General features: G+C 39.6%; 1 protein-coding gene across 21 annotated transcripts in view; it reads left to right on the top strand.

Annotated features, from left to right (window-relative positions):
• The window catches only part of CCSER1 (coiled-coil serine rich protein 1), a 626,082-nt gene that overhangs the window by 71,828 nt on the left and 537,933 nt on the right, over window positions 1–16,321 (top strand). The window contains exon 1 of one of the 21 annotated variants that reach the window (XM_040065138.2): window positions 12,826–12,846. The exons of the other annotated variants lie outside the window; for them this stretch is intronic. The gene's annotated coding sequence lies outside the window, so the exon portion shown is untranslated. Of the gene's footprint in view, window positions 1–12,825; window positions 12,847–16,321 lie in introns of those variants that run through there. 21 annotated transcript variants of the gene reach the window in all.

The raw sequence follows: 16,321 nt of genomic DNA, 5'->3' as shown, positions 1-16,321 counted from the left end.
CCTTATCCAAAGCATCTTCTGAGGGTAAAACACAAGAAAATGTCCTTCCTTTGTTCACTGATGCTTCTTGATAATCTGGATGAGTGATCAAAACAGTGAGTTAGTTGCATTAATATTCTATGCCATTCTGGGATATGGACTGTAGTTCTGGTGGTGAAGCCTGGGTATTTTCTTTATGAAGACGGTCAGTAAGTTTAGCATTCAGCGCATCTTATCAGTTGGAGTAGCTCGTGTGTTTTCTAATGGAGCTGAAGGAGCAACCACTCAAAGTCACTCTCACTTTGTTGTAGTACCTGACACCGTTCCAGATATTTTCCGAAGGAAATGCCATGCTGTTAGCTTTTGTTTGCCCTGGACTTTCCTGAAACTGTCTCTAGAGATGTTGACCTCATTTTTGAGTTGCCTAGTTATAGGATTCACCAAAATTAAGGAATTTCTTCTTCACTACCTCTGTTTTTCTTCAGTTGTCTACAGCTATATTCACAGAATGATCATTTTTTACTTGTTGATAGGTTTTTGGCTTTTTTTCATATCCAATCTCTCTGATGTCCCTCGAGGAGTTAAAGTGCAAGAAATATACAAGCAATGTGCTGCTGCTCCAAGCTAGCTTTCTATTAGATGCAAACATGAAATCCTGGCCCTGCAGAGGTTTAATTCTGACTATTACTAGAAAAGGATACCATCTAATGAAGGTCTGCTTTGCTAAAAATGAAGTTGTTGTGAGGGTGGGAAAGTTGTGCTGTCATTAACTTTCCTTTCTGCTAAAGACACATGATGTGATAATTGGGCTTGTCCTGTGCAGGCCAGGAGTTGGATCATCCTTGTGGATTCTTTCCAGCTCAGGATATTCTGTGATTTTAAGGCATCTCTTGACTTTTGCCTTGCTCTACATTTTTGCAGGACAGTCAGATAGCTGAGGCTCTGAAATACGTCTCTTTTTCTTCCATGTCTTTTCTTCTGAGTCTAAATTACTTTATTTGAAGAAAAAGGAAAGCAAAGCTCCTAAGCTTCCAATTTGAAGATTATCAGCTCTCTTACAGGTATGAAACCGCTTGTCTTTAAAGTCATCTATTGAAGAAGTGGTGTCCCATCTTTTCTGCAGGAGTAACCAACTTTCATGTACTTGAGTACTTTGCTTTCCTTATTAGCGCAATATACTTAACAAAACTCAAACCAGTTTTCCTGGCAGTATTTCTCCATTTGGAGTATAGCAGGCCTCAGATCCTCTGTGTTTCTGATTCCAAATACCTAGCTGATTTTGAGGCTCCCCTGGTGCTTTCTGCCAGAGGCTCCACGAAGGTCTTTCTTCCTTGACTGTTGTGTATGTTTTTAACTTCTTGTCTTGTCTAGACTAGTCACTAGAACTGCCACCTGTTTAGTTTGTTTGAAGGCTTGTTGTTGTGCAGAGCCCGTGTGAAATTGTTCTTCTGGGTCACTTGATACAGCTGGCAATCAGTCATTTGGAATGTGTATTCTTCAGAAACCTACATTGCCTAAGAAAGCTTGTGTGTGTTTCTTACTAATTGGTGCATATGGAGGTGTGACTCCGTTGATCACACCCACTGGGATCTAATGAATATTGTTTTAGCATTTTATTCCTGTGCAGGTTCCTTGACCTTATTTTGTTTAATGGCGAAACCAGCTTCCAGAAAGATTTGAGGTATTTTTTCTGTTTCTCAAAAGCTTGTTCTGCTGTATTACCCCACACAATGGTGTCATCAATTTACTGCAGGTGTTCTGAGCCTTCTCCTTGTTCCATTGCAGCCTGGATTGGCAGATGGTAGAGCTGTGCCCCTCCCCCAGGGGTGGGGGATTCCAAGTGTACTGGGCACCCCTCCAGGTGAAGCGAGCTCCATTGCCAAAGGAATTGAGAAAAACACATTAGTGGTACCAGTTTTGGTACACCACTGGGCTGCCTTTGTCTCCAGTTTGTCTGGTATAGCAGCAGGTTGATTTCTGTCGTGTCACAATAATCTACTGTTAATCGCCATTCCCCATTAGCCTTTCCCACTGGCCATATGGGGCTATTGAAGGGTGAACAGTTCCTACTACTGACTTTTTGGTGATCCATTTGGTGACTCAGCTTATGGATGGAAGCATGGAGTCTTGCTTGATGTGACACTGCTGCTGGTGCACTGTTACGGTAGTGATCGGTACCTGTGGTCCTTCAACTGTCCGCAATCCCTTGAGAGACTGTGCAAGATAGACAGCTCTTTAATTCCTTTTTTCTCCAAAGCAGCTATACAACAATCCCACTGCATAGTTCAGTGCCATCAGGATACCCTTTGTGCTGGTATCTGCTAGAGCCTTGTACTCCTGTGTTTCTAGTGTTCCAGTGTTCCACTGCATCCACAGTCCAGTAAATCCAGCTGTCCTTCATAGCCTCTTGGCCGGAGGCAAGACCTCTCTAATACTCATCATAGGATCCTTCATTTACATCTTGTAGAAATGGGCTAGAATTTCTTTCTCTGGGATCAAGAGTCAAGTCAGCTTTACCTCTCTGCCTGGGAAATTGCCTCTGCACACTGGAGCAGCAGCAGCTTTCCTGAAGGAACTCCCATTTGGGATTGTTTTTCCTGCAATTCATGTACCTATGTCTCTTGTGTTGATTTTCCATCCCAGTTGCTCACATCTTCTCTGTGATCTTACAGGTATTCTGTATCCTCTGTCTTGAGCAGAAGTTGGATGAGTTTTCCTTATCCACAGTGGAAAGTCTCAGTGATGGGTTCCTACAGCCCTGCATTGATTTGTAGTAATACCTAAATTGCCTAGAAGTTGGTCATAGACACAGTTTTATAGTACCTGTGACCTTGCCTGCAATGGCCAGCCCCCCACCACCCCAAGCCTTGCTGGAGCTGTGAATGTATGTCAAGTAGAGAAATGTCTCTTTCTCTACCAAGTCTTCTCACTTTTTTTTTTTTTTTTTTTTTTTTTTTTTTTTTTTGTCTGTTGAGAATATCTCCCTGCAGGCAGCAATGGTGAAGGTGCCTAAGGTAACTCCTTGTCAAGTCAGGGTTTTTCTAGAGCCAGTAGATAGCTCAAAGTTCTTGCAGCAGCAATCACCCTGGCAGTGTGTTCCTGGAGCAGCTGAGAGTGTCTTGCCCATCTCATGGAAGGCACAAGGAAGGGAGCAAAATGCAAGGGGCAGCACGGCCTCAAGGCTAAGACCTCTCTGTCTGGGCTCAGCCACTCCTGGACCAACTCAGGTCTCGCTGTGCTGTCCCATGTAGAAAAGACTTCAGACAGGCTGTGTCTTGTTCCTCTCATTTGTCAGCCTATCTGGTTTCCTCAGCAGCAGCTGAGACCCACCTCTGCCTCCTGGGACTGGGCAAAGGGCTGGGGAGGAGGCAGAGGAGCTTTGGTGCCTGCCCAAGCTTTTCCTCCACGTGGGCTCTCAGCCCTTGCCCTGCGTGTTGTTGTTCCAAGGCCGTGGCGGCTCCTGGCTCGCAGCCGCCTGGCACCGTCCCACCTGGCTGAGCTGCATCGCTCAGCGCGCTCGAGTGTCTCCCGCCTTTCCTACAAAGGCAGAGATGAGCCAAACCCAGCCGAGCTGCTGCAGCAGGCCACCTGCCAGGACTGCCCGGTGGCAGCCAGCTGGGCACAGGAGGACTGACTCCATGTGCCCCAGCCTTGCCGCTCCAGCTCTGGGGGAGGCACATCTGACGAGAGCGTGGCCCAGGCGGGACGGCTGAAAAGGCCAAGGCTGCTGGGGAGGAGAGTGACTGTGGAGAGAGCTGTCCCTCTTCCCTAACTCGTGCATGTCGTACCTGTCCATTTTATCTCACTTTCGTTGTGAAGAACTCAAAAGTGTTCTGAGTCAAGGATGAGATGGAGCACAAAAGCAGTCAGCTGAGTCTGGACTTGAGAAAAGCCTGCCACGTTGCTTTAAATCAGAGAGAAAAAGAGAGAAATTGAGCCTGACCATAGGAGTCTGGGAGAATATATGTATTTACTATTTCAGCAGGACAAAGAATTGTGTGTTTATGTTTATGCCATGTCTGTAATAAAGGGAAAGTAACTCGCTGTTGGACTTCGCTGAAGCTACACCTATTTTTCAGCTGGCCATGTCTTCTGAAGTTGTGATAGGATCCAAAAAAGAGACTGAAAGAGAATGCATTGTAATATTTTACAGAGCAGCCTTTGGCTCACAGCCAAGAAGTGTTGTAACCCTTGACATAATTATTAGAGCAATAACGACCTGAAGAGGTAATAGTGCAATCTCTGCCCTTCTTGATGGGAATTTAGGACTGAAGCAGAGGTGTTAATTTTATTGATATCATTAAGGGAAAAGTAATACAGCTGTAGTGTAATTTCCCACATGGGATGGAAATTAAAGAACTCCATCCACTTTGCAGCTGGGTTGAAGACAGAAAGAGAGAGGCACAGATATGGTACTTGGTCTTGCAAAAACATTATTAAAAATTTAAAATTTCATACATGTAGAACAACTACAATAATTTTTTTAAAAGTGATTTGATAATTGGGCATTAAATAAGCAATGCAGAAAAAACCCTTTAGAAGTACATCTGATGGGACACTTTAGAATTCTTTAGGGACTGTGATTTGTACAGTGGATTTGGAAGGAAATGGCAAAAGTCAACAAGGGGAAGACTAAAAGGATAGTGATATTCTGCTTCCTTGGGGTACTTCGTGGACGTCTCCAGGAAAATTTAAGACCAAGAATTATGCTCACCAGGAGGGGTTTCGTTTTTTCTGTTAAGCTTTTTGCTTGACTGGAAGACCTAAAAAATCCTCTTTTGAATTATAAATGATGAGTAAAAATTTTAATGTTAGCATGAAAAAAGAGACTGTGGCTAACTAAAAAAGTTGTAAAATACCTATAGTATCTCAAGAGTCAAGGCAGAGGAGAAGAAAAACCAAATTCAACTGATTTCTATCAGAGGTGTATGTAATGTGTAATATCTATTTTTAAGACTAATTTAGAACCATACTAGAGAACTTTTTACTATTACAAAATAACTAGCTTCTATACTACCCATTGAATTTCATCCTTTGCCTTTGCTTGTTCACAGTTGTTTTATATTTGAATTGGAAGCTTACTGAAGTATTTGCCACATTTTCTTAAATGTGGGTGTGATTAAATAAATAGGGTGACTGAGACAGGGCCTACAAACATTGATCAAGTCAAAATAACGCATGGCTTCTGAAATCAAAAGCTCTTTTTTTTTAATACAAGATATTTTTATCACCAGTTGAAGCAGAAAAACTATCTTGAAGCTTATTGTAGCAGCATTTTCTTTTTAAGAAAAGACTTAATTTCTATTAAGTGTTTTACTCTTCTAAGTTGCACTGTCTGGTTGCTGTCAGATGCTGGAAGATGATTGTCTTGTTTCTTAGACATCTCCTGCATGTGGAACTTGCTTTTGTGACATATGTTCTTGACAGAAGAAAATGACGGAGTTTTGGTGTTGTCATCATCTGTCATCACTGATCATAAAGACATTGAATATAACACTGAGAAATTATCTCAAGAAGCTTATGCATATTTTTGCTATTGTCTGTCTAAGCTGTAGTCAGATACAGTAGATTTTTAGAAGTCCCCTTTGTCCCTTTGCACAAAGTTGTGATTTTTCAAAAGATCTCAGGAGGACTGACTAAGACTGCTGTGCGTCAGATGTTTTTGAATACCTCGTCCAAGCTGGCACGTGGCACAGTGCTATCACTAGTTCAGTTTCTTGGTAACACTTCTAAAGTTCTGGAACTTTCCTATCCTGCTCTGCTAAAGCAGAAGGTTGGTTTGATGGCTCTGAATCTGGCAGTTTGCTGTCCAGGAACAGAGCTCTCCTTCATTACTTCTGATTATATCCCCTCTGTGGACTTTAACTCCATTTCTCTGTGTCATTTTGTTAGCAGTGTTTTTACAGTGTGCAGAGAGAGTCTGCAAGCAGCATGCTTGCTTAAATGTGACATTTACAAGTGCAAAATGACTGCCTGTTGTCTAACAAGAGCTACTAGATTAAGTATTAATATACTTACTATCCTGGTGAGACTGTATTTTGGCTATGTGTATATGCCATCTGTGTATATCCTTACAAGAATAACAAGTAGGTGTACTCTACCAGGCTTCAGAACGTGCTTTAAGTTTTCAAATAAGATGGCTTAATCTTACTACTGCTGTTGAAATTCAGGTGCTCTTTTGAATTCTGATTGCATTTCCCATCTTGTCACATTCCCTGTTTATGTGTTTAACAAGTAGCAGAGTGTTTTGGTTAGATAGTTTTGTCTTCATTTTTTTTTCTAAAGAAGAAGAATCAAGGAAAACATACCATTTTTGGAAAATAAATTCATAAAATTATAAGGAGAACAAATATGCAAAGAGATTCACTGTTGCTTGTTTTGTTTAGTAATGAGAGTTCTTATTCATAGTTGGTAATACCAGTGGCTTAAAAGTCCCTTAACTTCCTCTAGGTTCCAGTTTGAAAGCTTCATTATGTAACAAAAAGATCAAGGCAGACATGAGAATTGGAATATATGGCGTTCAGTGGATGTTTCTATAATCAGATGTAAATGGGCTGTGTTTTGGGAATATATTCACATGTTGTGCTGCAGTGTAGGAGGTCCTGGTTCAGCAGCTGTGTTAAGCATTTCTGAACAGAGGATGTTTTCTCTCCTGGTGTGGAGAATCTGAATTGTGGTACAGGGTTTTTTAAAATTTATTTTATGTTGCTCATCAAGGGACTTTACTAGCACTACTCATCCCGAAATCAGTTCTGAGGTACCTTTGAGGGTTCACCTGGAATTTACATTTGTCATTAGTGTGCAAGGTCTCTTGCTTTAGAGAGTTGTTTTATCAGGATTCACGCAGCTTTTGGTGCCTTTCAACACTGCTGCTCTAGCAGTTGGGCAGACTCTCAGAATGTTTTGGGTTGGAAGGGACCTTTGAATACCACCTTGTTCCAGCCCCACTGCCATGGGCAGCAGTACTTTTCACTAAACCATGTTCCTCAAAGCCCAACCCATCTTGGTCTTGAACACTTCAGGGGTGGGGCGTTTTCTGAGCAGCTTGTTCCAGTGTGTCACCACTCTCATAGTAAGAAGGTTCTTCTTTTTCTTCAATCTAAACCTACATACTTTGTAGACACTGAGTTATTGACTGTCATGAATAATTTGTTGGCTTTGCTTTCAGGTGCAGTAAAGCTTTCTGACTGACAGTTTTCACTGTGCATCATACACCTAAGCAGAAGCCTCTAAAATCACTGACTGTGTCAAAGAAAGCCTTTAAAATGGGACAGGCCAGTCTTTGTAAAACCAGCTGCAATAGGAATAATATTTACTGCCAGGAGCGAGTTTTGTTATCTGATCATTGAGGACCATGGAGAAATATTGGTCTTGAATTACTCCTTTGGTAACAGCTGTGAGGCTGTATATGTGCATTCATAATATGCCCTCTGATAGTTGTCTCAACTTCAGGAGTGTGGCAGCTCTATTGCTATTTAATACTGAAGAGCTTAGGTGTGGAGTAAGTCATGACTAGACACAGTCATGAGCTAAAACTTAAGGCTGTCCAAAACTTTCAGCTGTGAGCTTGCAATTACACAGTTGTGAATGCTGATGTAGTAACTGAGATTGCACAGCCTAATTTTATGCATTTTCCCTCCTGTGTACTGATCTCTCTCCCTTGCAACTTTGTTGACAGACTCACCCAGTGCTAGTACTAAAGCAGGCAAAATATGCTTGTGTAAAATGAAATATGTGAAAACCACTTATCTCACTTAACCCAAAAGAATGTAACTAATTCAGCAAAATTTCAGATTGGTGTTGAATCAGAGGTCAGGGGTATACTAATGTTGGTATCTCATAAGTATACATGCAGAAATAAACTAATATGTCCCTCTGAATCAATTTTTTTAAACCTGAAATTGTTAGCCTTTAAATAATTACTGTGCAAACTGTTTACTTATTAGAAGTAGGGGAAATACCCCTACTTGTTTTTTCACGCCTCTTTTATACATTCAAGGCTGGAGACCTGTATTTAGCTGTCTTTTAATCTGAGTTTTGTGTTCACACACAACTGTGTGAAATCTACTCTTACGTCTCTGGTTTTTGGAACTGAGGACCATATGGTATCTTGGTTTTGCATTTCTTAGATCTTCTTAATTGTGCCTGCATAGCAATTAGGCTTGTGCGTAAATGTGAGAAAATAACGCATTCATTTATTCTTAGTGTATAAAGTATACTGAGAATTCATTTCAGCTTTCACAATAACCATACAAAACATTCAGAGCAGGACAATTTGGGTTACAGTTACTGCATAGTTAATTTGACCCTTTAAGGTTTGCTTTACTTGTTTTTGGTCTTTTATTATGAAATGGCAAGACCCAGGATGTCCAATTCATCCAGTGAAGGGGGCTAAATTATATCTTTGTGCACTGATTCAGCAAAGCACTGGCTTATTGTGCTTATGACCCATTTGAATTCAATAGGATCACTTATGTTTTAGAAGAAGTGTGTGCTTTTAAGTGTTTTACTGAATAGGGGTGAGATTATTCTCCAAGTCAAGCATGTGCTTAAGTGCTTGGCAGAACTGAATTAGTTAACATCTATGAGTTAGCACAAGAAAAACTGAACCTTTTAGTGTGCTTGTTTAGAATATCCTTTTTCTAAGTTCCAGTTGGCTCTGAGAGAATGTCATTATGCAGTGAGTCAGATACTGTGATGTATCTTTCAATGGAATTAAAAAATAAATTGGGATGACTTTAGGACTCTTGCTCATTCAGACATGGTTTTATCACCAAACTTCTCTCTTCAATTTTTGTCTCTTATTAATGTTTTAAATATATTTTGTATTTCTACCATCTTTTTCTTGAACTTGCTGTTCTAGGCATTTATCTTCTCTCTAGGCTGAGAGGTGAGTTGGATTTCTTCCTTGAATTTTGGAGCAGTTGTGTATCTCTATAGGCATCTCTCCTATTAGGAGACATGTCTCCAAATTGCTCACTTTGCATTGACATTAGAGTCTATTTCTGCCATCGTTTCTCCTTTGTTATTGGTATCCTTGCTCACCAAATTTGTGTTGCTATCTATTCGTCGATCCTTTGTATATGCTAAAATTGTTGGAGGCAAAATGTCAGCTGCAAATTAATGTTGCTTAGATGTGAAGGAACATATTGCGAAGAAATAGCAATTTGTCTTCCTACCAAACTTCTAGGCTTGGTGTAGTTATCTCTGCTTTCTGTCATCCCAGCCACGAGGCAGAAGACAAATGGATTGCACCCTGCTAAGAAGCTAATTATTTGATTGGACTTCCAGGACTGGCATAAAGCACCTGCTCTTGTAAAAATGCTGTTACTTAATGTCCCTGAGGTTTCAGTAAGTCTGACTAGCTTTGAGATATATTTAGTGGTAAAGGGGAGCAAATGATACCGACTGGGACATAATGATGGATTCTGATTAAACCCTCCTAGAAGCTGTACAATACTTAACAGTGACAAAGCGCACCAGAAACATCCAGGAACATACCATAAAAAATTGTTATATTTAAGGACTCTAAAATCTAAACATGAAGTTAAAATACCTATTAGGTTAAAATATTCCTGGTATTGTAATTCTGGTGAGAGGGGATAGGTTGTCATTCCTCCCTTGGTCACAGAGCAGGTCACCTGCTAAGTAAGGGAAACACAGCTGATGGCTTCAAAGACCTTTACTCTTCCACTTAATACCTGGATATTTGTGTAATACCTGAGATAAAGGGAAACTGTGATAGACCATATTTTTGTAGATTTCTCTGCGTTGAACTTAGGGTTGAATACTAACATTAATGGAAGTTTGTATTGAGCTGTGACTACAAGATGTGAAGTGCCAGATAATTGGGTTCTTAAATCCAGAAAAACAAATCAAATTAGGTGTTCATTTTTTCTGGAATTCTTAGAAACTTCCATGATGTTTTTATTCTCTTTAGGCATCTCTGAGTTTTCAAGTTGGTTTCTTTTTTTTCTTTCTGTGCTTGCCTTGTGGGCTCAGTTTTATGCTTAGACTTTGTTAACCCTCCATTTTCAAAACAAAATGCAGGTCTTTATTTTGTGTGGGTAAGCTTGTACACATGCTTGCAGGCATTACTATGGCACTTATTTATCTTTTTGTGTGCTGTGCTAAACACTAGAGATATGAGCCACTGTGTTTTAATGTTTGATTAACAACTCGCAATTAGAATTTGAGTATATGAATATGTTGAGTTGTATGGAGTGTTCTTCTCTTTCATTGTTTTTATTAGCAAGAAGACTGGTGGAAATGAGTGTGATAAATATCATCTTGAAATAATTATAATTTTGATATAAGTCTGAGTCTTTGCTAAGGTTCATGGAAGTCTTAGGTAGAAGAACATAAGTATCATGATTTAGTTCTAAACTATTGGTTCCTAAAAATGTATTCTTAAAAGTAGTGTCCAGTGGAGTACATCAGCATATAAAGAAATGTAAGCAGATAGTTTGCAGTTAAAATAATGAAATTACACAATATTGAGGGTGGTAATTATGAATGTGTTCAATATTCATCCCCATGAGGCACACATCTTAGGTGTGGTAAAAACTGCAGGGAATGGGAGTCATGTGGTTCCCCTTCATTAGAGTTAGTAAGTGGTGAGTAGTTTGCCTGGAAATTTTCAGTGAATCTGAATCCTCAGTCTGAGTGCTATCAGTTCATTTTGCATCACCAGGTTTCTTTCAAGGTGTGAGTTGGGAATTGGTTTTTTTTGTTGACCTTTGAGGAATTTGGAAAAGAGCATAGCTGTTGTACTATTTCGTGGTAAGGCTGTCAACAGACGCAACAGTAACACACTACAATTACCTTTTCATTAATCAAAGACCAATCTGTAAATTAAACTGCCTAGTGTTAGGCAGAGTTTTCACAGGTCATTTCATGAATACAAATAGCAACAGATATGTTGTATTTTTCAAATCCTTTCACTCAAAAGCACATAACTCTTTCAAGACGTAAGTGGTCCTATTGACTTCAATGGGACATAAGCACAGTGTAACTCTCGTAAGAGTTTTTAGTGCCCTGCCTTTTTGACTGTGAAGATGTGAGGTAAACCATTGGTCTCTCTGTCTCAGTGCTGTTTTTAGCACAGCTCTAAGCAGACATGTAGGGAGAAGCTGGAATAGAACACGGTGTATGGCTCTCCAGAACTGCATGATTCATTTCCTAGGGTTTTATTAATTTTCATTGTGATCCACTATGGGATTTTGTTCTCCATCAATATTAAAACAAAACAAAAAAAACCCTGCTTCCATCTACTTAAATTACGAGTCTGTATGTTGGGAGTGATTGGATCGTGCATGTCTAAGTATTGCTTTTCCAAGGCTTAATGAGGAATTACAGATGGGGTGATTTGAGGCTTATAAGGATGAACGGCCAAATGGTTTAAATCAGCATGATTCACTTCATTGGAGCCTGTTGAATTTACACCAGATCAGGATTTGGTCCTTTTTAATGCAGTTAAGGTCACACATTCAACCAGTGACAGAGGTAATAAATGACCCCAACCCTTGTCACTGTGGTTGCCATATACACAGCAGAGGCAGGTAGCTCTTGAGACTGAAAAGGAGCCAGACTGGGAAACATGCAGGAAGCTTTATCATAAGAAGTAAATTGCTGCTGTCATTGGAGCTGTGATTCAGGGAAGCAAGAGGAATAGAGGGAGAGCATTCAACAAAGACTTGTAGCTCTGCTGGGACTGCACAGTGCTGAGACAGTTGTGAGGTAGTTGCTTGAAGTAAGCAAGAGACACAGATTTTAGAAGGAGCACATTAAAACTGAACTTGAATGGACTAGTAACTGTGTAAATCAAGTGGATTATACTTTAGCTCTTTTAACCCTTGTGGTGTCCTGTCTTGTGAGACAGCAGAATATTTTCAGGAGTGTGTTTGGTTTTGTGGTGGGTTGTTGTTGTTTTTTTGTGGTGGGGATAGGCAGTGCTGATAGAGATGCTTTGGAGTAGTAGCAGTAGCCAATATTGGTGCTTTACTTCACTCTACCAACCCATTTTATGCACTGAACAGCATAGAGCTTTGTCTGTGTTATTCCTGGTATTTTCCTCGTGAGAATACCAACTGCCTCATGCAGTAGAGATCTGTTCCACTCGAATTCCAGAGCAAATGGCTGGCAAGTAGTCTCTTCCTCTCTTTATGCACTTGGCTGAGGCAAATGCTACATCTGCTCTTTTTCAATGTGCTCTAGTAGGCATCTTACACCTATTTTTCATGCATGAAAAAAAAACCACAACCAACCCTTGATTGTCTGTAAGTTGCTTTTCCCTTTTAGGTAAAATAAAGCACAGCCAGAAGTCAAATCGCTGTCTATATATAAACACATCCTATGTTTATGGCTAAATACTAATATTTAGTGTGAAGTCCAGGTATAATTATTTTCATTAAAATATAATTTGGCCATGCTTTTTTTCTATCTCTTCTGCAAAACACAGTTGTGGGCATCCAGAATGGGGGTGAGTAGAGAGAAAGATATGAGGGAAGAATGATGGCATTTGATCCTATTCAATCCTTCCCAGTCCCCAGACTATCTCTATGTCTGCCCAAGATGTCTCAAAATTAGTCCATTTCTCTTTGTCCTTTCATGGTATAATTTCCTTGTGTACTCAGGGGCCTGTGTAAGTCCACTTCACTTATTGAAAGTGAATAATTAGTTGCATGCAAGCATGTTTGGGGAAGATAACTGGGGGAGTTGATGCCATGGCATTTGAATCACAAAGCAAGCTCCTGCTCTTTGGTGCTTGGATTTCCAGGTTATTACTTACCCTTGTAACTGTTTTGTGAATACCAGATGCTGCAAGAAATGCGTTGTACACTTCTCCAGTATCCAGATGAGTGACAGGTGAGAGAGGTATGGTTTCTCCTCTGTTAGAAAAGCAGCACAACACACCATAACCTGAATGCAACTGCTTTTTTGCTGTGGTATAGTCCTTACCCCATTTCTGACCTTTCTTGTGTCTGATAGTTGAATGGGTGAAAGTTAATTGTTTGTCTTCTTCTCACACTCAGTTTTTTGCCAGTAGCTCATCCCAGCTCTTACTGAAGAGCAACTGGCTGCTGGTTGTATGTAAAGACTAACTATAAGATAACTTCTGTTATTTTGTATGTTATTCTGAACTACTTTGAGATAACCTTAGCTGTGATACAGAGACATTTGAAATAGGAGGTGGTTCAGATGTGGGAGAACTGTGGCCTCTAGGTTTCTAAAGGTCAGTTACCCTGGTTCTCCTTTAGTACAGCCACAGTTCACGTGGAACAAGTGGGATAAATTTACATACCCAGTGATAATAAATTATAGAATGAGTTGTGTGTAACTTGTCTTAGGCTAATACTTGCCTTCTAGCTAATTTAAGTCAAAAAAAGGATATATAGATAACCTAGCTACAGTTGTCATCTTTGAATGATTGTTGCACTTCTAATTTAGTCACAACATTGGAAGTAGCAGTCATGGATATATGAAGTCACTGTCTTCGACTGGTACAAGAACAGTCAAAATGGGAAGTGGGCTTTTGATGTATTTGTGTGGCTTCAGACTTCTTTATTGCAAATTTATCTGCTTGTTTTCTCTCTCATTTCCTGAAAGCGCAGGAGTATTTGAAAATGAAGATAGGCCTGGGCTGCAGAATGCAGGAAACTGAAAGAAATCGCATCTCTTGCCTTAGGGTGACTCAGTGTTTGGATTCTGTGTTCATGGTTTGTTTGGGTTTTTTGTTTTGTTTTGGGTTTTTTTTCCCCAGATATATAAAAGGCGGTTTTTTTGCCCAATTAGTTTTTCACTATGGAGGGGGATAAGAGTGTGGAGTTGTGCATGTGTTGACATAGGTAACTTTTAAAGGTATGGTGCCCTGTGTTAGGTACTCTTACATTGTTTTTAAAAAACTGTTCAGAAAAACTAACCTTCTAACAGGTATGGATGTGGTGGGAGCATGCACGAGGAAGGAAAAGGGAATAGTGTTATTTACAAAGGCAGGTGGAGCTGTTATGTATTAGGAGTTTCACTCGTTTAATTTGCAAACCCATGTTGTTTCAGGATCACACTCCCCTCCTTTTCCTAGCTAATGCCTTCTATTGTTCAGGCATTTGGCTTTGCTGGTGTTTTCAATAAGATCCTGTTAATTCGGTTACATTGTCCTTGGTAACCGCTAAAGCCCTGAGTATTTATCTGGTGTTTGTTTGCTTTTGTTTTAAATGTAAACTGGTCTTTAATAGCTTTTTCAGACTCTTTGTCCTCATGGACAGGTTTAATCACACAAAGTGACCTCTGGGAGCTGTGCAGGTAAAACCAAGTCACAAACGTACTAGGAGACAAATAATATTAGAACTATATTGAAGGCTGTAATGCTTAAATGCTGAGGACAATACAGTGCTGGAATCCAAATGATGAAAGTTTAGCCACAGGCTATGATGTTACCTCGTGGACTAAAGAATTGCTTCTTACAAGAGTATCAGCTGCATCAGGACTTTGGTTGACTCACCGACAATTACCAGTATTTTTTTTCATGTAGTTTTGTGGGTATTTGCAGTATCCTGGGGCAAATTTAATTTTTGTGTAAGGTTGGAGCCAGCTGATCTGTAGAGACTGTATCCTGTGTGGTGGTCCTTGTCTCCTGCAGCATGGTAGTGCTCATGTGAGGGATTGAGGCAGGATATTCACAGTGTAAGATGCTCATCCTAGACATATGTGTTCTGCTTTATTGGACAGATCCCAATTCTAAGCAATAAAGAAAATGTATCAGCAATAAAGAAAATGTATCATCATCCTTAAACTATGAGTGAAGCCTAAAAATATTCCAGATGCTTACTGATGTTCTGCTGTGATATAAAGGTTGAGGCCTTTTAGTTATGTGCCATATCATCTGCTAATTTAAACTTTGATAGCTAATTCAGTTCTGGGTTTTGTGTGGAAGATGTTATTTAATATTTCTAGGAAGTACATCTTGAAGGAGAACCTCTCTAGAAGAGCTTTATTTAGAAAGTGTTGAGAGGTAGTAGCAGGTTGGTTGATTTATCAAGGGAGTGTTTCCACTCCCCTACATTCTGTGGTGTTGAATAAACATATATTGTCTTATTGTGTGTACGTGTAATTATGATGATGGTAAAGTTCACAAATAATTTTGATTCCTAAATTTTGTCTCAAAGGCAAGGGGAAATGTAAAAGGCAGAGACTGTTGCTTTTTCCTATTTGCGGTTACTGAGAAAGTAGATCCATGGCTCCATCTGCTGGGGTTCAAAACCAGAAGCACAAGGAATTGCTGTTGACTGAAAGCGCTGAGTTCTGGCACGGTTGTGGAAATAGCTGCTAGGCAGAAGCTGAAATAAGAAGTGTACTCCATTTTATTTTTAAGCTAGTAAATTGATGGAGTAGATTTCTCTGTAGATATTGATGTAATATTTTGACAGTTTTGCCTGTTTCACATTTGTGTTTTTTTCTTGTAGTTAATTCACTGTCTTAAACTTCAGCAATTTGTCTCTTTTTACAAGGTACAATAATATATACAATACAGGGATGTTTGTATAATTTTTACTCTGTGAGTTTTTTATAGTCAGACAACTTCTCTGTAGGCAAGATAAAGGCCTGATATTACAATATTGGCTGGATGGTTCCTCCAAAGATCTCCTGTAGTGAAAGAATAAGGACAAAGTATAAAAAACTTGACTTCTTTTTCTGTTTTTCTCTGACAATTAAATATGTGACATTAAGATCTGGTTGCGATTAAATTGCATTTTGCCATGTCTCGGTGCAGACTAACATGAAAGGAAGCTATTTCCATCTGATCAACTTTTTAAATTTCTATTAAGAGGGAAAATATGCTCACACTTGGTTTCTCATTTCCATTGGTCTGAGCACAGGAACCCAGAAACTCTGATCTGTAGCCCAGTTCTTGAGGAAGAGAAGATCATGAAATACTACTCTGCCTGGAATTGTTTTCAAAGCAGCTTACTAATTTTCTGTCATCACATCAAACTCTGTCTTGTGTAATGCCAGCTGCACAAATGTGCATCAGAAATCCATTCCATAAAAAGCAAAAATTGTCTTTTTCAGCACTGAGTAAACACTCCAGTTTTCAGCAGTAACTGGATTTTAGAATTCAAAAGTACCACTTGAATACAGCATTTGAAAATGGTTGTGTATTTGATTGAGATTCAAACCTCCATACAGAACAGCGTGACTTGAGTATTCTCATTGTGTGCTAATATATTTTGTTCTGAACAAGGAGCGTAACCAAAAGTCTCTTTCTCTGCTGTTTTCTTTTTCCTCTGTTGAAGATTTTAAGAATGATGCCAGTAAGGACGACGATTTAGATAAAGAAAATTAA

Source organism: Hirundo rustica, chromosome 5 (genome assembly GCF_015227805.2).
Source record: "Hirundo rustica isolate bHirRus1 chromosome 5, bHirRus1.pri.v3, whole genome shotgun sequence".
Classification (NCBI taxonomy): Eukaryota; Metazoa; Chordata; class Aves; order Passeriformes; family Hirundinidae; genus Hirundo; species Hirundo rustica.
This window is presented reverse-complemented; position numbering and strand designations above follow the sequence as displayed.